This window comes from Sinohyriopsis cumingii, chromosome 3 (genome assembly GCF_028554795.1).
Source record: "Sinohyriopsis cumingii isolate HCF-2022 chromosome 3, ASM2855479v2, whole genome shotgun sequence".
Taxonomy (NCBI): Eukaryota; Metazoa; Mollusca; class Bivalvia; order Unionida; family Unionidae; genus Sinohyriopsis; species Sinohyriopsis cumingii.
Genome location: NC_142963.1, coordinates 72247960 through 72269145, shown reverse-complemented (window position 1 = coordinate 72269145; position 21186 = coordinate 72247960). Strand labels below are relative to the sequence as shown.

General features: G+C 39.4%; 1 protein-coding gene across 2 annotated transcripts in view; it reads left to right on the top strand.

Annotated features, from left to right (window-relative positions):
* Window positions 1–21186, top strand: part of LOC149803084 (uncharacterized) — a 44734-nt gene that overhangs the window by 14305 nt on the left and 9243 nt on the right. The gene's annotated exons all lie outside the window — the stretch shown is intronic.

Sequence of the window (21186 nt, the reverse complement as noted above, 5' to 3'; positions counted from 1 at the left end):
GATTTTCTCATATGTTATCGGTCAAAGCACATGCATACAATTGAAAGACAACTGCAGCAAAATATAAACAAAATTCAAAATTGGGCCAGTGGAAACGGTTTCAAATTCTCGAAATCAAAAACGGTATGCATGCATTTCTGTCAGTTACGAAAACATCACGATGAACCGAACCTCACGCTGGATGGAACACCTATTCCAGTTGTTGAGGAAACCAAATTTTTAGGTATAATCTTTGACAGAAAACTGACCTTTATTCCACACCTAAAGAACTTGAAAGCTAAATGCTTAAAAGCACTTAACCTACTTAAAGTAGTAGCGCACACTGACTGGGGTGCTGATAGAAAAGTCATCCTAAATTTATACAGAACGTTTATTCGCTCCAAAGTGGACTATGGTTGCGTTGTGTATGGTTCAGCCAGAAAATCGTATCTTAAAATGCTTGATCCAATTCATCATCAGGGAATAAGACTGGCTCTGGGAGCATTTAAAACATCCCCGTGTGAAAGCCTTCTAGCTGAGGCGAATGAACCACCGTTATCGCATCGTAGAGAAATGCTTTCCGCACAGTATGCTCTGAAATTAAAATCAAACCCTCTGAATCCTGCTTTTTCGGCTGTTTTTCAACCCAAATACAAAACTTTATACGAAAATAAACCAAACGCCATACCTTCCTTTGGCATTAGAATATCATCCAGCCTTGACACTACAAATATAGATCTTTCTAAAATTCAGAAAACATCGATCTCTGAAACACCACCCTGGCTAATTAAACAACCAAAAGTACGTTTTACGCTACACGATGGAAAAAAATCCGAAACAAACCCTTCTATCTTCCACAACTCTTACCATGAACTCCTCACCGAATTTAAAAACTACACGAGAATTTACACTGATGGATCAAAGGATGAGGAAAAGGCTGCTGCAGCCTTTGTTTGTGGAAATCACACAACGCAAGTTCGCTTACCAAATGGAGCATCAATTTTTACAGCCGAAATCAGAGCAATAGACCTTGCTCTGCAACATATAGAAAAGAACCGTATTTCAAACTGTATCATCTTCTCCGACTCGCTATCAGTACTCCAGTCACTACACAATAGAAAACTGGAGAACCCATTATTAAAAAACATACTTGTAAAAAATACCGAGTTGAGTGTCTCCCACAATATAATATACTGTTGGTTACCTAGCCACATTGGTATTAAAGGTAACGAAAAAGCAGATCGCGCTGCTAAAATGGCCCTTTCTCAAGAACCATCTGATTTTAAAATACCATATACTGATTTTAAACCTTGTATCAGAAAGTTCTTACGTCAGAAGTGGCAGGCATCATGGAATGATGCTGTAAATAACAAACTTCACGCAATCAAACCGACTCTAGGAGAATGGACTCCTTCCTACAGAACCATTCGTAGGGAGGAGGTAGTCATTGCAAGAATCCGAATTGGTCATACTTTTATCACCCACACCCACATACTAAAAGGTGACGACCCACCAGAGTGCGTTTCTTGCAATGAACCATTCACTGTCAAGCACTTTATGATAGAGTGCTTTGACCTACAACCAACGCGCGATCGTTATTACATTGTGCATGACATGAAAGAACTTTTTGATAATATAAACATCACTCGTATTATAGAGTTCTTGAAAGCCGTAAATATTTACTCTAAACTCTGACTTTTATGCTATCACCTTGTGCAGTTTTATGCAATATATATACCGTCCCATTTTAATACCTATTGATCATTTTTACATCTCCCGTTGAGCGGGAAGCTTTATTTTGCACCGTTATCATCTTACCGTTTTTTAATTTCAACCATTTGTTCTTTTATATCGCTGGTCGATATAGGACCTTTTATAAGTTTTAAAAGATTATAGAAATAACACTTTGTTTGGCGCTAAATAGCCTAAAAGTGCTGATGCGCCGTTAAAAATCAATCAATCAATCAATCAATCAATCAATCATTAAAAACAGTATACGGTATTTTAAAATCAGATGGTTCTAGAGTAAGGGCCATTTTAGCAGCGCGATCAGTTTTTTCGTTACCTTTAATACCAATATGGCTAGGTAACCAACAGAATATTATATCGTGGGAGACACTCATCTCGGTATTTTTGACGAGTATGTTTTTCAATAATGGATTCTCCAGTTTTCTATTGTGTAGTGACTGAAGTACTGATAGTGAGTCGGAGAAGATGATACTGTTTAAAATACGTTTGCTTGCTATATGTTGCAGAGCAAGGTCTATTGCTCTGATTTCGGCTGAAAAAATTGACGTTCCATTTGGTAAGCGAACTTGCGTTGTGTGATTTCCACAAACGAAGGCTGCAGCAGCCTTTTCCTCATCCTTTGAGCCGTCGGTATAAATTCTTGTGTAGTTTTTATATCCGGTGAGAAGTTCTTGATAACAGTTGTGGAAGACGGAAGGGTTTGTCTCCGATTTTATTCCATCGTGTAGCGTAAAAAGTACTTTTGGTTGTTTAAGTAGGCAGGGTGGTGTTTCGGAGATGGACGTTTTCAGGATGTTAGAAAGATCAAGTTTTGTACTGCCAAGGCTGGATGATATTCTAATGCCAAAGGAAGGTATGGCATTTGGTTTATTTTCGTACAAGGTTTTGTATTTGGGTTGAAAAACAGCCGGAAAAGCAGGATTCAGAGGGTTTGATTGTAATTTGAGTGCATACTGTGCGGAAAGCATTTCTCTACGATGCGATAACGGTGGTTCGTTCGCCTCAGCTAGAAGGCTTTCACACGGGGATGTTTTAAATGCTCCCAGAGCCAGTCTTATTCCTTGATGATGAATTGGATCAAGCATTTTAAGATATGACTTTCGGGCTGAAACATACACAACGCAACCATAGTCTAGTTTGGAGCGAATAAACGTTCTATATATATATATATATATATATATATATATATATATATATATATATATCTTTTATATTGCTGGTCGATATAGGACCTTTTATAAGTTTTAAAAGATTATACAAATAACACTTTGTTTGGCGCTAAATAGCCTAAAAGTGCTGATGCGCCGTTAAAAAATAAACAATCAATCAATCATTGTCTCTCAATTGTATGCATATGCTTTGACCGATAACATATGAGAAAATCATCAACATCCAGTGAGCAATCCACACCAGGAGTCAAACAGTGGTGTTATAATTTTGATATTGAAAAGTGTCACAGATAAAATACTGCCCTGGGGCACACCCATCTCTTGCTCGTGCAAATCTGAGAGAGTAGAGCCCACTCGTACCTTGAATTCTCTCTCTGAGAGGAAGTTGGATATGAAAGAGGGCAGACGGCCTTTTAGACCTAGATCGTGCAGGTCTTTTAGTATCCCGTACTTCCATGTTGTGTCATAGGCCTTTTCTAAATCAAAGAAAACCGCTACTAAATGTTCTTTGTTGATAAATGCATCGCGAATGAATGTTTCTAGTCTAACCAGATGATCGTTGGTGCTCCGTCCATAACGAAAGCCACTTTGGAAAGGAGATATTAAATTGTTAGTTTCCAGGTACCATACAAGCCGAGAATTTATCATTCGTTCCATTGTTTTGCACATGCAGCTTGTGAGTGCAATAGGTCGATGGTTGGTAGGATCTTCGCTATCTTTACCGGGTTTGGGAACTGGTATTACTGTTCCTTCTTTCCATATCTTAGGTAGATTACCAGTAATCCATAAATCATTGAAGAGTTTCAAAAGAGATGTTAAAGATGATTCTGGAAGATGTTTTAAATTCTGGTAATGTATTTTGTCAGGCCCAGCGGAAGTATCATGGGCCTTGTCTAAAGCCTCCATAAGTTCTGATAGTGAAAACAGTTGGTTGTAACTTTCCGAGTTGTTGGATGTGAATTTTAAACGTGACTTTTCTTTTTGAGTTTTCAATGTTTGGAAGGTTTCGGAATAATTAGATGATGACGAATTTTTAGAGAATGTATCAGCAAGAATATTTGCTATGTCACGTTTTGAGCTAAAAGTGTTATTGTTCACTTTCAGATGTCGGAAAGAATTGTGTTTTCTCCTTCCGTTTATTTTGCGGTTCGTGTCCCAGACTTTCTTAATTGAGGAACGAGAGTTTAAAGAGGAAACATATTTCTTCCATGATGCTCGTTTACTTTCTTTGATTGTGCGGCGAGCTTTGGCCCGGAGAATACGATATTTACTTAAATTCTCGGGCGTCGGATGATTGTTAAATTTTTTCAAATCTTCTCGGCGTTGTCGTATGGCTTCCTTTCATTCCTTAGTGAGCCAAGGTTTTAGGGTTCTTTTACAGTTTGTTGAGGACTTGGGGGATAGATTCTTCTGCAATGTCGGTTAAAATAGATGTAAAATGCTGAATGGGGTCGTTAACATTGAAAACTGTATCCTCATTCAGCCTAGTTTTACAGAGTGTTTCAAACTTGGCCCAGTTGGCCTTCTTTAAATTCCATTGTGGAATTACTTCATCAATCGTAGAGTTAAGATTTGCAAGGGAGATTGGGAAGTGATCGCTGCTGTGAAGGTCATCAGCGACCTTCCATTCATTGTCCAAAAGCAGCGAAGGAGAACATATTGTCAAATCGATGCATGTGTATGTACCCGTGCCTGGGTGTAAATATGTAGGTGTTTTGGTATTATATAGACACAGATCGTGTCTAGAAATAAAGTCTTGAACTTTGTGACCTCTGTCACTTATATGATTTGATCCCCATAAAATGTTATGGGCATTAAAGTCCCCGAGTAAAACAAATGGCGCGGGAAGCTGTTGAACAAGGTTGTCTAATTCGTTTGGTACTAGATTAGTGTTTGGTGCTAAGTAAATAGAGCAAAATGTAATCACTCGATGAAGAGTGACGCTTACAGCAATGGCTTGTAAATTTGTGTTTAAATGGATGACGCTATGAGGGGCTCTGTTGTTCACAATAACAGAAACTCCTGATGTCCTATCAACATTTTGAGATCAGGCGTTAAACAGGGAGTAGTTTTTAAATGTGATATTGTCCGTATCTTTCAAGAATGTTTCTTGAAGGCATAGTACCGCAGGATGATGTTCGTTTAAAAGCAGGAGAATATCATTGTGATTTGCTTTAAGTCCTCGACAATTCCATTGTATGATAGTGCTTTTCATTATAAATTTAAATTAAAGATTGTGGAGCTAGGTTAGACCTTTCGCAGAGGGAATTTGTTTGGTTATTTCTCTGGAGGACGGGGGTGAATTTTTTATTTGTAGGTCTGGAGCTCCCTTGTACGCATGGAGCAGTTTCTTCTGCATCCATGCTCTCGATGTCTCCAAACCTGTTTTAAAGTTTGATGGGGTCATCTGACCCCTTTTGTTGCCTGTTTCAATGAGATTTGTTTTTGTTTATTGGTGATTTCGGTTGTTTAGTATTGCTGAAAGTAGTTTGTGTAGATGCCGTGTTTTTCTGTGACTGGTAATGAGGGGTGTTTGAGCTTGGTGTTGAATCGGGTGCTTCTGTTTGTGTTTGAGCGTCCTTCGTTGTTTTAGGATTGCTCTTCACTACAGTGGAGAAGGATGGGCTGTTTTCGCCTGTAAAAGTTTTCTGGCTTCTGGATAGGGAATATTATTTGTGTATTTTACCCTCTGAATTTCCTTCTCCTGTTTCCAGGTATCGCAATCCTTGGAATTTGCGTGGTGCTCTTTCCCACAGTTGACACAATGCGGAGTTGCTCTACAATCGGATTCCTGATGAGAATGGTCTCCGCATCGGCCACATATTTGGCTTTTTGAGCAGCGGTCTTCGTGATGGCCGTATTTTTGACACTTATAACATCGAATGGGGTTTGGAATGTAGATCTCAGCCTTCACTTGCAAGAAGCCAACTTTGACCACATTGGGTACTGTTGGCTTGTTGAAGGTGAGAACAATGGTGTTGGTGTCATGTAGGTTGTTATTACGTTTAATACGTATTCTGCGTACTGCAGTGACACCTTCATTTTTTATTCCTTCAGTGATATCTGTGTCGCTGACTCCAGCCAAGTCGCGACAACGAATTACACCTTTGGATGTATTGAGTGTGGTGTGAGCGAATGAGGTCACTGGAATATCGAAGAAAGTTTTTATTTTATTGATATTCTCTGTCTGACCTCGTCGCTCACACTCCACAAATAGGCAACCCGATTTCATCTTTTTTACGCTCTTTGGCGTACCAATCAATCCTGTTATAGCTTTCTCTGTTACAAACGGAGAGAGTGAAGCAAGGGATTTTGTGGCATCTTTAGATTGTATCACCATGAAGCGTGGAAATGAGTCCACACTACATGGTTCGTCATCCGAGTCAGATAAAGTTTTCGTACGTTTATTTTGATTTTTTTTGGAAATATCCATCTTGGCTTAAATAAAATTCAGCACCCGTGCTCCCTACCCACCAAGGAGCCCAACAAGGGGACACTTTTCAAGTGTCGGGGATACACAGATGCCATACTCAGTTGATAAAATTACCTTTGATTGACCCTGAAGTCGCCAATTTCTAAGGTCGGTAAAATTACACCCCGATTGACCCGTTAAGCCACCGCCTTCTAGGAAGTCTTCTAAGACTTGGAAAAGGGAAAGATAAAGGAATATAATATAGGGGCAACGGTGGTATCAAGAGAGATACAAGGAGAAAGATAAAGAAGGTGAGAGAGTAAATAAAGACTTCCTAGGGCTCGGCGTGACCAGCCGATTTGTCGGAACCGGGCCCATCCCGATCACCCGTCTAAGAGAAGTAGAGGCCAAAGTAGTGTATTGCATGGAAAGCCTCTGCTCAACTACCAGGATCCTTTCCTCCCCCAACACGGGACGCAACCCACGGCAAACAGGTTGCCTCTACTTAGTCGCCTTTTACGACACGTAGCGAGGCACGTCGGGCCAATTCTACAACCCCGGACCCGCAGGGGGATATAACGAGGACTAAATACAACAAAAACCTTTATTATTAAGTCTAATGAATGATAATATTAAAATACAATGGTCATATTCAAATATATTGGGTGAAAATAAACGGTTAATTCATGATATGTATCCAAAATAATCATTATGTTAATTACATAGACCTGGTATGAGAATTCCAACACTATTTTTGGTACACCAGACAGGAAAAAAAAAGTTTACGCCAGGCTAGATGACTCTGTGTAATACGATTTGTAATAGATACGATAAGGTGCACTTATTACACCCTAAACTTTCATTATAACGTTATTCTTGCAGATGACGAAAAGATCCTCACAAAACTTTGAATTAATTCAGTATATACGGCAGAGAACGGAGATTAAAGATGAATTTTTAATGGAAAGAGCAGCAATAAAGATAGTAATTTTTAAGAACAAGGCAGAATTATTTTTAAAGAAATACAGCAGTGGGAAATGGTTAATTAATTTGCACGTTTAGCGTTATTTCTTAAATACAGTTGTTCCTTTTTTATTAGGCAGAAAAGGGAATCGCTGATCAAGCAAATCAAATCATAGTTTTAGTAAGAACAGAAACTTTTACACAGTACTGTTTTGCCGTTATTGTTATGTAAATATGAGAGCATCACTTTTATGGATAATTCCGTTGTGGAAAATATACCCAAGATTATTTTTTTCTCTCAAAAAATAACCCCGCACAAATATATACGTGTTTATTGGAGAGACCGGTAGGTTTTCTATGAATATTTATATCAAAATTCGGGCCCTTATATTTTGAGGTAGAATTGTTACTGAAGAAATCAAAATTTTAGAAATATGATACGGTATTATGTCAGACTATGGTGCTGCTGGTATATGCAATTTTAAATGACTTTCATTGTATATGTATATATATATATATATATATATATATATATATATATATATATATATATATATATATATATATACAACTGATATCATGTAAACTCAGATGAAGAGTTACGTCAATGCCGTTTCATCCCTTTGTCATACATGACCAAAACAATGATCATAATATCTCTCTATCCTTACATTACCTATCGGCTAGGGGCCCCGAGTGGCCGAGTGGTCTAAAGCGCTCACCGTTCCGGATCACTGCCATCTCACCTCTGTCTGCGTGGGTTCGAGTCCAAGTATCGGCAAGCGTGGGCACGCGGGAAAGCCTGTCAGTAGCTTCTCGTGTTTGGGTGGTTCTTCCCTGGGTTTTCCAGGGTTCTTCCTCCACCAGTTATACTGGCCACCATGTATAGCCTATCTTGTGCTGAAAAATGGCGTTAAACCTTACAACAACAACAGAATATGTGTGCCACGATAAATGTAATCTATCAAGGTCGGCTGCTTTGTCTCTATTGAACAACAGCAACAACCTATCGGCTATATCAATACTATTACTAATTTGTATTTTACTTAATTTGTTGGGGGCCCCGAGTGGCCGAGTGGTCTAAAGCGTTCGCCGTTACGGATCACTGCCATCTCACCTCTGTCTGCGCCGGTTCGAGACTCAGATTCAGCCAATGTAGATATGTGAGAAAGCATGCCAGTAGCTTCTCGTGGGTCGGTGGTTCTTTCCGGGGTTTTCCCGGGTTCTTCCTCCACCATTAATACTGGCCGCCATATATGGCCTATCGTGTGCTGAAAAATGGCGTTAAACCCCACAACAACCAACCAACTTAATTTGTTATGTTTATTGTTAGACCTGTGTTGGCAATATATTTCAGTTCGTTTAGTTCTGTTGGAAGTGCTTTATTGTTTCTGCATTTTAACAGCGTAAACGAGTTAAAGCTTTGCAAAGGATACTATATTAACAAGACTTTGTTGTTGTTTAATGGATAGGAGAATGAACTGGCGAGAAAGAAAGAAAGAAATTCTAACCCGATGTGCATGGGAGCTACTTGTATTTCTGCTCTGTATATTTTCACCCAATATATTTGTATATCACCATTGTATTTTAATGTTAACATTGATTAGATTTATAGTAAAAGTGTATGTTGCATTTTGTCCTCATTATATATCAGTTATGTTGAAGGTTCAGGTTGAATTATTGAAATTTCCACAAAACATTCTCTGAAAACTCGTAACTTGACATACATTAAAACTATCCGAAATTACCGGTTATGCTTGTTAATTCGACAAATGGGTCATGTTTGTTAATTGGCCATATGGGTTAGTTTTGTTTATTCGACATCTATGATGTCAAGATTTTAGAAAAGGGAAACGTCTTTCTAGATTTTAATATCCCCCACGAACCAAAAGGTTTATAATCTCATATATGTTCATGCATGGAAGAACTCAATATAATTAGTAGTATCGGTTAGCTTCTAGATGGACCTAATATTATTAGACACTCAAATCTAATAACCTTTCAAATAATAATGTTTGTTACGATTATTACGAAGACTAAAATACGTTCGTTAGTTTTTACAAATCGGCAGCCTGATTGCGTAAGTTATATCATTTTGTCCATTCTAATGCGTCACGCTGATATGTTTTGCGCTCCTGGCCCGATAAAGGTGATAAGTGTAATCTCTCCTTTCAATGCAGAATCGCCCTCTGTTCACAAAGTTGATCATTTGACTATTGTGTTTCGTTCAGTTGTCAATAGTGTTTTCGCGTGGGTGTTTATGTTTGTGTTTTTTTTTTTTTACGTGTTCTGTACATTTGCTTATACTGCTTGATTTTTGGTTGTTTTATCTAAATTATGTTATTTCGTTTAGCGTTTCATTGTTTCATTCGTTTTTTTTAATTTATTTGTTTTTTTCTGACATTTGTCTTTTTTGTTTGCACCTCGTTTCTTTTATTTGAATACTGATCACATTATATCAGACGTTGTTATTTTCTTTGATTGTTTCGTCTGTTTTCTTTTTCACCTGTCTGTTTCGTTTATGCCTCGCTTGAATAATTTGAGTTTTAATCTTTTTATTTCAAATGCCGTTTCTTCGTTAGGCATTTTCCTGTTTCATTCGCAATTTATTTGTTTCTTTTGATATTTTTCTGTTTCATTTGAGAATTGATCTTATTGTCTGAGCTTTATTATTTGTATTTTACAAGCATGCTTATTTCATTTTATTTTTTGTTGGCTTGTTTGAGTTTTACTTAACGCGTTTTAAGTTTATATTTTTGGCGGCGTTGGCCTTTCATACGGGACCAAATACCGTTTATAGGGTTTAAATATGAGAATAGTCGATATAACCATTTCGGGGAATTAAGTTATGAACGACAAATTGGAACAGGAGTGGTCTAATAAGATAGAGAGATGGATAAACGCACACCTAATGACAGACAAGAACTTTATATGCAATCCAACCTTGATTGACTAACTCTGACTCTAACTTAGCAAGACTATTCACCTCACACATCCAAACACCAAGGGGGGGGGGAGGGTGCGAGCAAGGCATTATCCACCGACTAACCTTCACTTACTGACCAAGAAACACGCATCCTTATTGACCAATACCATACATGCCGACATAAAAGATGGATTTGGCCCGAATATCGTTCACACAATACCATTTAGCTGCTATGTTAGCACATGTGATACTTGTCGAACATGTGATAAAAGGATGTGTGATGTGTTTTGGATTTTAAACGTAGCTTTTAACAATGTTTCAGTCATATCTCTACGATGTCTGCAATGTGGCAGTTTATAGTGATGTCTAGCACTGGGGCATCATGCCGCAGACATGTAGCATGATGTCCCACCCAGTCACATTATCCTGACACCAGGCCGACCAGTCCTAACACTAACCTCTTAATGCTGAGCGCCAAGCGAGGCAGCTGTATGTACCATTTTTGTAAGTCTTTGGTATGACTCGGCCGGGGATCGAACCCACGACCTCCCTCATTCGAGGCGGACGATCTAACCACTAGTCCACCGGAGCGGTCGTGATTAAAAGAGCATAAATATATTTGCAATATTCAAAATTAATTTCTAACAAGTTCAGCGGTTTCGTACCAGAACTAATACTATTTTTTTAATTTACTTTGTCATGAAAAATAAAAATATGATGTTAATATCTTCAAATTCGTAACACTTGTACTCGTGAAAACTCCGTATATTCTCCTCTCAAGGAAACTAACAGTACAGTGAACAAGTACCGTATCATGTACTATCGGAAAAAATACTACGGTAAACCGTTATACCCCTAATGCTGCTCACTTCTGCTATTCAAACTCCGTTACTTCCCTTATTATATGTATTGTGTCTTTTTCTATCCATTTTTCCCCCTAATCGTTGTTCTGCAAAATACTGTATGAGGTCTACGATAAAGTACCCGGATACTGCCGAAAAAGGAACTTATTTAATGGCTCTGAAAGATTATCTTCTGTTTTTGATATTGTTTGATTCAGCAATGGTATTGTTTCCTCCACATCATCGAATCCAAGCAGCGCTAATTAAACATTGTGCATCAGATGTTTTTACACGCGGCAAGTATTTAAGAGCATTCCATATCTGCGATTCATATCTGCGATTCATAGTTGCTGTAGTCGTATTACATGCCACACTAAGGCCAACGGTTGTTGTTGCTACGAGTACATATATATCAGCAACAACAACACACACGCTTTTGTATTTTGCGAGCAAAACGGTTTTCTTGGTGATTAAATATCTCAGCTGTTGTTCCGCATCGACTGTTTTCGCGTTGGTAACTTTGAGGATCAAAATAGGTCTTGTAATAATACTGTCACCATCGAGTAGTATTGCTCAGCGCGTTATCCTTGTCCGGGTGCAAGACGCACACGCACTTTCAACCAAGTATTTGTCTTCGCTGGTACAACCGTCATACAATTATAGAAAATATTCTTGTTTGAAAATATTTAAATCTCCTGTGATTGTGCGTTCGGGGTTTGGCACAAGGTTGATTCAGAAACAAGACAAATACGCATTTGCTTTGTGCTTCTGAAGATCATTTTCTTCTAAGAACTGTTACGCGGACAATTGCGTCTCTGGTGAATATCAGTCGACTTGGTCTTTCTTTTCCTGGCCGAGTCAATATTGGTTCGGCATACCTTTGATAACTATTCCTATTGTGAATCCGTAGGTTAATCTCAATTCATGGTTATATAAAGAGAATCTGATAGTATTCGCGCCCGATGGTGACATATCTTCCCGCGCTAATGCAATGATTTCACGTTTGCCTCGATCTCGTAGTGGCACATCAGTGTGGTCCCAACGGTTGATTTCTATCTAACCCTTACGTAGATTACATTTCAGAATATACAAGGGTCTGGTAAGACAACCTTGAAGCAGATATTCATCGACAAGTGGAGCAAAATTACTACTGCTGTTAGCATCCCCTGTCATAGTGTCTAACGTCCCGTTGGTAAATTCCGCAACATTGTCATCACGTGACTCCTCAGAATCCATGATGTATATATAAAGATAAATCCTAAACACAAACTACCAAAGACAGTAAGAACCCGTCTAGATAGAACAAGGTCCTTCAAACTGTAGTTTTATCTCCACCAAGTAACGACCCCAATATTGCATATGTGAAGATTCTGTAACATAGTCGCTTTCGATGGCACGCAATACTGATGTATCATCAAACTGCTTATTATTTATCAATATTGTTACTGTACCCCACCCGATTCTAGTTCAGGTTAAGATGAACAAGTACGATCCGGATTCCTGCACCTATAAGATGTGAAGTTGAGGTATAGCAAAGCCATCCCCATTTGTAATGAGTATTTCGTACGATTAGCTCGTTCACATTCATTTAACTACGTCCAAAAAGTTACAATGCTTATTAATGAGGATGGGGCTAATACCACATAGGCAGACTTTACATCTAGATTTTGTTTGATAACATTATTTAGCATCATTTACATAATTTCGATGAACTACACTGACACACCAGAGTTCGTTCATCTCATTTATTTCAGAAGGGTTTCGTAGTTGGTCCTCGTAGCTTTAATATCCACGTTTGCAGTTTTGGAAAATCACAAACTTTCCCCGGTGGACATCAACAAAAACTATGTTGCTGAACTCGATTAATTCGGTTTCCGTGGAAAACCTGCTCGGATACACATCAGCGCTGTGTAGGGTAGCTACGCTTGCGCATTTGTAAAGGTCAACAGGCATTTTGTATATGCTTCAAGAGTGGCTTCTAAGTGACAATGCAAAATCAACAAGTGCGTGAGGGGTTGCGCTTGAGGATGCTTTGCTTTCCGTGAGGGCATGCAATGCTTTAATGAAACGTTGTCCACTTATTGGGCAGATTGTTTGAGTTTGCAAAGACGGTTTTGAATCAAGCAGAGCTTGTTCCATCCAGGGAAAGTCTCTGTAAATAATAAACAACTGATCGTGAAAGTCCGTACGAGTCTTAATACAATTTAAGTTGATGCGTTACCATATAGTCTACACAAAGCGTTCCTAGTGCGTCGGGTATCATCGATTTAAGTTCAATCCGCACACAGACACGCCAATAATGTCTGAACAACTTTTGTCATAGCCAGTAAAATCAAAATCGACTAAAGTATGTACTTTAGTAGCCGTCAAGTCTAGACCACAACCGAGAGACCGCTTCCGCTCTGGAAACTTTGCTTCGAATGGGGAGTCAAAGTCCTTTTCCTTATTTCATGCGTGAGTAAGAGTCTACATTGTGCCCATCTCCTGTTTTTTTCCCCAAGCTACCCCGAATGCCGTTCTGATAACCCTAACTCAGCTACGTTTTGAAACTGGGGGAGCTTCAGCCATAATCAACTTTGGAATGGCCAAGAGAAATTAAAATATTCCGCGGTCGATTTTCATCACGGCATAACGTTAGTTATTCCGTGGCGTTGATGGTTGGCAAATTCAAACTGAGGTACCTGCGTTGGTGTTAGCATCAGTTGGATGGTCCTGGATAACTTGTCCGGGGAAGGTTTCAAATGAACTCCGGTTTGTTTCTTCATTGCAGCGAAGATCTTTTTGAGCTTTCTTCAGCTCTGTGCCAAATTTACTGGGAAGTAAAATTTTATTTCAAATGTAACAGGTTCAACTACAGCAACGTCGAGTTCTCTACAGGCGCGTGAAATGACTCTCATTCAGCCTCTTAAGCTCTGAAACAACAGTCTTCTCCGAGAGTATCGCTGCAATAATCTACAAATTGCGTCCTCACCTACACATATTTTGAAGCATAAAACAACCAAGGACTGCTTCAGACTATATGCTCCAGAAAAAAAATGCGATAAATCGCTGCAACCGTATTAAAGTCTTTTGGGTAAATCTACAAGCTTGTGTCAACATTTTTGGCCTCGTCCCATGTAATTCAGTAGCCGATGATACACACGCGTGTCTTGATTGCTTTTGAAAATCGAGCAAAATGTCTTGGATGGGTCCTTGTAGTGACCGCAGCCATTGCCAGTTTTGAAATTATCATCAAAGTTACTAGTTGGGGTTCCCGATCGTACCTGATTTGAAATGCCAGTTATCCTGGCGAAGAGTTTCTCGGATCTGTGGGAACTACAGATCCGAGAAATTCTTTGCCAGAAATTCTTTGCAAGAACACATTCAAGACATTTTACTCGACTTTCAAAGCAATGAAGTCACGCGTGTTGTTGACCAAACACCGTGTGCATGTACTTGTTGGGCATGTCGATGTGCCACGCGACTAAGCTATTGTGGAACAATTTAATCGCACATGCGGAAACATTATTCGGTCGTCGGTACGCTCAAGAATTCCTGGTAAGACCAGAACGGTCTCAGGAATGGGTATCTCAACTTCCATTCGTCATGGCAGCCTTGAACAATGAAGTCACACGCACGATGGGATTCAAACCAGCCAGTGCGATTCAAATAAACACTGACGGTTACTCATAACATTATTTCACAGTCAGCACCGTTACAACGACTCGGATACCAGTTTGTTCGGTATTTGTATGTACCAGCAGAAGTGGAAGGTTGGCCACAACTACTTGCTATTGGCCAGGCATGGTCCGAATATGTGTTTGCCTTTTCGAAACGGATTGATACTTCAGGACAACCAACCCGTTACCGATTGGTGCCATTATATTCCGGTGCGAGAAGTTCTTGCAGCAGACACGAAACTGCAACCAGGATTTGTGCAACACGTATTTAACTTGTATCATTTGCACTAGTTCGATGTCCAAACGCGTAAGAGGTGATGCCTTCTGGGAGTATCCATCACTAGCTAGTCAGTGGATAAAATCCGCCTTGGTACATCAGTATACGTTCATGTGATGATTCTTGGATCGGATCATATTTGTCGTTTGTGCCAACTCGTGAAGGTCTCGAGAACACTCCATATGCAGCGCATGTTTGAGATTTTTAGGCTCAGTGACTCACGAGACACCTTTTGCCTTTTTTATGCTTTTGGATCCGACCTTAATCGAGTAAAGTTCGGGTCACAGTCCCACACACTCTTCGATCGGTTTCCAGAGCATTCATCTTTCAACTTGCCAACCGCCTTTTCGTTCTTGGTGGAGTACAGCGGATGTTTTTTTTCGGATACTCGCTGGTATCAAACTCGTTGGCAACACTTGGCTGTGCCACGTCTACGTACAGGTCATCGCTGGTGATATGCATCAGAAACGAGTAAGTGTCGGTGTACTGTACAGCATCTTGACCCGATCTCGGCTAAACAGTTTGATGTTGTGATAGTAAAACTTGAATACGAACAGCTTCGACAAGTCCAGCACCGACGATCCCAAATAGATTGGTTATTTTTTTCCGTGTGAGTTTCGATTTTTACTGTGAACTTCAACAAGCCCACGATGACATATATTTATTGACTCGAAGGTCTGGTAGACAATGTGCCTTCGAAATTTGTCCTGCTTGCTATTTTCACGGACAAGATCGACGCGGATTTGTTTGAACAGATCTTCCATGGTCTTCCCAATCAAGGCATTGTTCATGAACTTGAATAAGTCCTTCTCAGAGTCGTTAGTGGCTTTGCTGCGTAGGTGTCTATATTCATTTGAATGTAGGGGCGGTGACATCCAAGCTTGTTATAGAAATTTGAGTACCCGATATTTCTACGCATTGTGTATACCCAGTCATAAATAAAACTGAAGATTTCTCACGTTCAACACATAGTTGTGCTCGGTAAAGACGCAGGACAAGTTGGTGCTTTCGGTGTACTTGCGGTCGGACTCATCCACGATCGGGCAAATATATGGGGACAACCACGTCCCGGGCACCTACAGCGCTTCTGGGCCAGCAGGTAATGGTTGTAGGCCTCGTGTAAATGTTCCAGGTCGACTTCAAAGAAGTATTCGTTGTCACTGTTGTGATTGTTCATATCCTTGCAGAGATTAATATGTAGAGGATCGGTCCACTGAAATCCACCCACTGGCAACGACGCATCATTGCCCATTTATACAGATTATGTTTCGTCGATGTACATGATATAACTGTTGGGGTCTGAGTGCCTATACCCGGACACGTTGGGGTTCATGGCACGAGCGTGTTTGTGACTGGACATAGATATTCCGCCACGAAGCGGTCGCTCGAGAAACAGATGCTGATCAATGTCCGTGATCAGTTTCGGCTCGATGGTAGCATGTTGGATAATAGTATATCCCAGTCTATATCAGGTGACGAGAAGTAATGGACGGTTTCAAGCATGAGCATGTGCATGGCAGTATCATGAAATAATCAAATATGTCATCGAGCAACAGTACGCCCGTGCGCAGGTAACAGATTGTGATAGTCACGGCGGTTTCAGCACTCGAGCGCAGACCAGACTTTCTTTGCATGTTCGTAGTTGGAGTCGGAAATAAATTTGCATGATAAAGACGGATAAAGCGCTTTGATCGGTGGCAGCTGAGTTTCGGTAAATTTGCTCCAGTCTTCCATGTTCTCGAAATCAGGTCTGTATTGGTGGGACATCATCGATTAGTGATTTTCAAATTCTCCGCCATCATATTGGTCGCTAAGATCTCAAAGGACTAGTTCATGAACTGGATCGAATCGATAAACTGCACTTGTACCAGCCGAAACGTCGTGTATTTTTCCATGTTGTTGGGGATGAATCACGCTTATCGACGTGTCGGATGATCTGGTTACAGCTTGCCTGATTAAATGGCCATCGTAAGGCCTGCCTTCATTATGACTGGCCGGGTTTATTGCCGACAAGATTGCATACTAAAAACAACGATTATCAAAATCTTCACGTTGAGCACTGACCCTGGCGAACTCATTTCGTTGTTGCTCTGTAAATGGATCCACGAAACGGGTGATATGGTGAGAGGAATCAGATTTGTCAGGAGTTGTAAAGCATTTTTGCCTGGTGTACATGTGGGCGGGATATTGGCAATGTGTTTAACAAGTCACCAGTACTGAAATTTGAATTCAGACACTTCTGATTGATGTATGATGTATGTTTGTATGAACGTACTAGGCCGCTTCAGTAGCGATATCAGAGGTAAGACTGCATTTACGTTCTTCCTCAGCACGAAGACGTTTTTTTTTTCTTGATACCAGTCTACTATCGCGAAGTTTTCGGCTTTTGTTGCGCCTCTATTCCGATATGATGCTCGTGCGCAAATTGTTTTAGTTGTTTAACCGTTGTTTTGTTGGTTTTGTAGTTGTTGTTGCTGCTGCATTGGCAGTTACAACTGGTGGTGGCTGTTGCGATTGCGAATTCATGGTAAACATGGGACTCTGAAATTCAAGTATGTCTGCGTTTCTTATATGACTAGGCATGCGTATGCCGTGTTGCTGTGCAAACTGTTTAAGCTGTGGCACTGTAGGCATAGTTACACTTGGGGAGGGTGAAGCGTCTTTGTAATTGAGAAATTGTGTCGGTGATTTGTTTTATTTTTCCAGGATCAGAAACTGCGATCGCTTCAATCCTAGTGATTATTTCAACTATTTATGTTGTTGTAGTATCTATTTGTATTTGGGAAGCCACAGGCGTTTGTAGTTTTAATATTTCTCTAGGCAGTTTATAGTGCTCACGAAGAGATCAACAGAGCTGGCAAAATTGGTTACATGATTTGTCTCTGATGCCGCATTTCCGGCATGGTCGTGCCCCTGGGCCTTCACGTAATATTTGCATGTGTGTGCTGCAGTACTCGTAATTGCATATTCTGTCACACAGTTCGTATTCCCCAAGGCAGGTCGCCTTGCATTTGTTGCGTCCCAATGCCATGGGGCTTCTGCATTTAAACGCCATGGAGCTTCATATTTACATACGTATTAACGTTTATCTAATTAACAAAAACACTGAAATATGTTTCTGTTAGTAGCTCTTCTAATCGTACTATCAGTGGCGAACACAAAGCTGTAAAACCAATCCGTGCCAAATAATTGACCACGCCTATCTCAAGCTACCCACAGAGAAAACCTGTGGTGTTGAGTAAAACATCTCTCGGAAAGGAGTCCGCCTCAGTAATCGCAAATGAGTCATCATAGGGTATGAGAGCGGCATACATTTTGTTAAGAGACTGCCGCATGTATCCAATAATGTTAAACCTCCCATCGTAAATTTCATCCACTTTATGTCTGAAGAGAGCGTCTAGAAATAGTATCATATAGGTGCGTTGCCTCTCTCTTATTCGATACCCTATGGGGACACGGACAGCCGAATGAGATTCTAACTCCCATGTTTGGCACACTCATAACACGTGTATATTTACTTCTCTACCAACCCTTCAAAACAAAAAAAAAAGAAACCAAATCTCGGTGGGTTGCGTTGGGGATAACTTATCATGAGGGTTAACGGCGAGAACTGGTGTCCAGGTACTTATAGGGTATCGAATGAGCAAAAACACTATTTACGTTCTACTGAATAAATTGATTGCATGATCTCTGCGAAGAAACTGATATGATAACACTGTTTATCTGTAACAATATGAGATTTACCGATAAAGTTGTACTTTCTGAACAGCAATTGTCACAATTTGTGAGATTTACAGTTACAGTTTTGACATTAAAGTTTACGATAAAAGTAGATTCAGAAATATTTTCATGTAATGGTAACTCAGCTTTCAGAGTCATTGGTAAATGTCACATTTTGATATTTAATCGGTAAATGTAACATTGTGACATTTCATCGGTAAATGTCACATTGTGACATTTAAAGGCATTGCATTAACTGTAAGCCGCTTATTTTAAATTCCTCTAGGGGTATATACATTTCCATCATGCTCAAGTCCCATACGTCCCCCATACTGACCTATAAGTGTTAAAATCCCATACAAGTCCACAGTGACATCAGAAATGTCAAAGTTCCCTTATGACATCAGTGACATCAGTAATGTTAATTTCCCATAAAATGCAATATCGACCCCTTGTTAATTTCCACAGGTGGCTATAAGACCCCCAACGGCAAACTCACAAAAAGGGCTATCGTGATATGCTTTGTTATTTCATCCATTCATTTACTAATCTTCATTTTTTTCTTTTTAAATTTCTGAAATAGTGATGGTGTGAACAAAATCAACAATTATCACACTTTTTCTGCAGTAAGAATCAAGACCATTCTATTCTTGAAAATATAAACCCACCAATATATTTGTAACAAAGCGAAGAGCAAAGCTGCTTTCCTCTTTCCATTAAACAGTCAAGTAGTAGAACATTGTATGCTGTTGTTTTTTAAAAGCACAAACAAAAAGTGTAACTTCCTCAAAGTTTACGAAAACTGCTTCTCACGCCGCTGTCTGACCTTGCTGGCTGTGAAGCTGTTTCACTGTTTTTTTTTTTACACGGATCAGCGCATTTCAGATTCAGAAAGAATTGCATATTAAACTTCTTCTGACATGAAATTTACTTTTGGATTGTAAGAATCAGTCAGTGTATATCATTAGATGTGTGGTTCTTTGCTCCTTCCCCTTGTAATGCTCAATGTGTATTGAAGTTTATAGTGTCCCACAGTACATAATTCCTATAAAGCATGTCAGGTTCACATAGGGGTCATAGTGACCAATAGAGATAAATTTCACTAGTGGGTCATACAGTCCCTTCGTGATAAATCTTAATAGTGATCCATAGTGCTACATAACTCCCTCCGCCCTTCAATGTTGAATCCCAATAGCCTTCTTAACGTCCCAGATTTTGTGGTAATGTTAAACTCACATAGGTTGTTTAGCATCCCAAATGATTAATTTTATATGGACTCCACAGTATCACCTGTAGTGTTGAATTCTCATAGACACGTAGTGGACCCCTTAAAATGTAAATTACCATATCATACATTCCAAACCAGCTATACTGTTCAATTTCTATAGACTCAATAACATTCCACAACATTACAGTCACACAGACCCATTAAGGTCATACGTAGCTTTAACTATTCCTATAGGTTTCATACAATGTTAAATTGCCATAGACTTAATAGCATCTCATAGTGTTATCCGTAGTGTTATGGAAGCCTTTAACGCTAATTCCATTAGATTCCATTGGGTTATCCGTAGCGTTATGGAAGCCTTTAACGCTAATTCCATTAGATTTCATAGTGGCCTCCATATAATTTTTGATTCCTATAGACTACAAAACATGTTAACTTCCAATAGACTCCATACCAGACAGATCATAAAGTTAATTTCCAATAGTCTCCATAGTGGTAACATACAATGTTGAATTACCATATGCTTCATACCAGCTGAACTGTAATGTTAAATTTCCATTTCTCCATACCAGTCCACAATGTTAAAATTTCCATATACTCTCTAGCGTCATCCGTAATGTTAAATTCCCAAAGACTCCATAATGGATCCCTATAATCATTAATTCCCATAGCTATCATACTGGCCTCATAGTATATACATGTAGCTATTCTCCAACTGTGAAATTTACGACTTGCTTGAAGCTTTGAATACGTTGAATTCATCTATGCAGTAAGGACGTTTGCTTCTTAACATGACCTAATAATTAAACATGTCTCTTGTTAAGTGAGGACAACAACAACACTCTTTAGGCATCCTAAGTATGTATGCACGTTAAAAAATAAGTATATAAACATGGAAATTGGCTCACAAAATGTCACTCACAAGCACTAAATCTAACTGGATGCTATGGGCTGCTCATTTTGTTTATAAAAGGTACATTTAGGCACAACAGTGACTTAAAATCAGTTACTGAAAATTCATAATGTCTGGCATGTTTAATTAAGTTTTCGAAAGTTACGACATTTGTTAAAGTGTCCGAGCTCTATGAATTACTATGGGAGTAATGGGATTATCGGCAGAGAAACGTTCACTTAAATCAATCAAATCGTAGACTATGAACATTTGCTATATGTATCCGGCTCCCTTTATTGTGTGGTTGGTTGATATCGGCATATATTTCTTTTCTATTTTCCATCATTCGTTCTATCTAGTTCTGATTGTG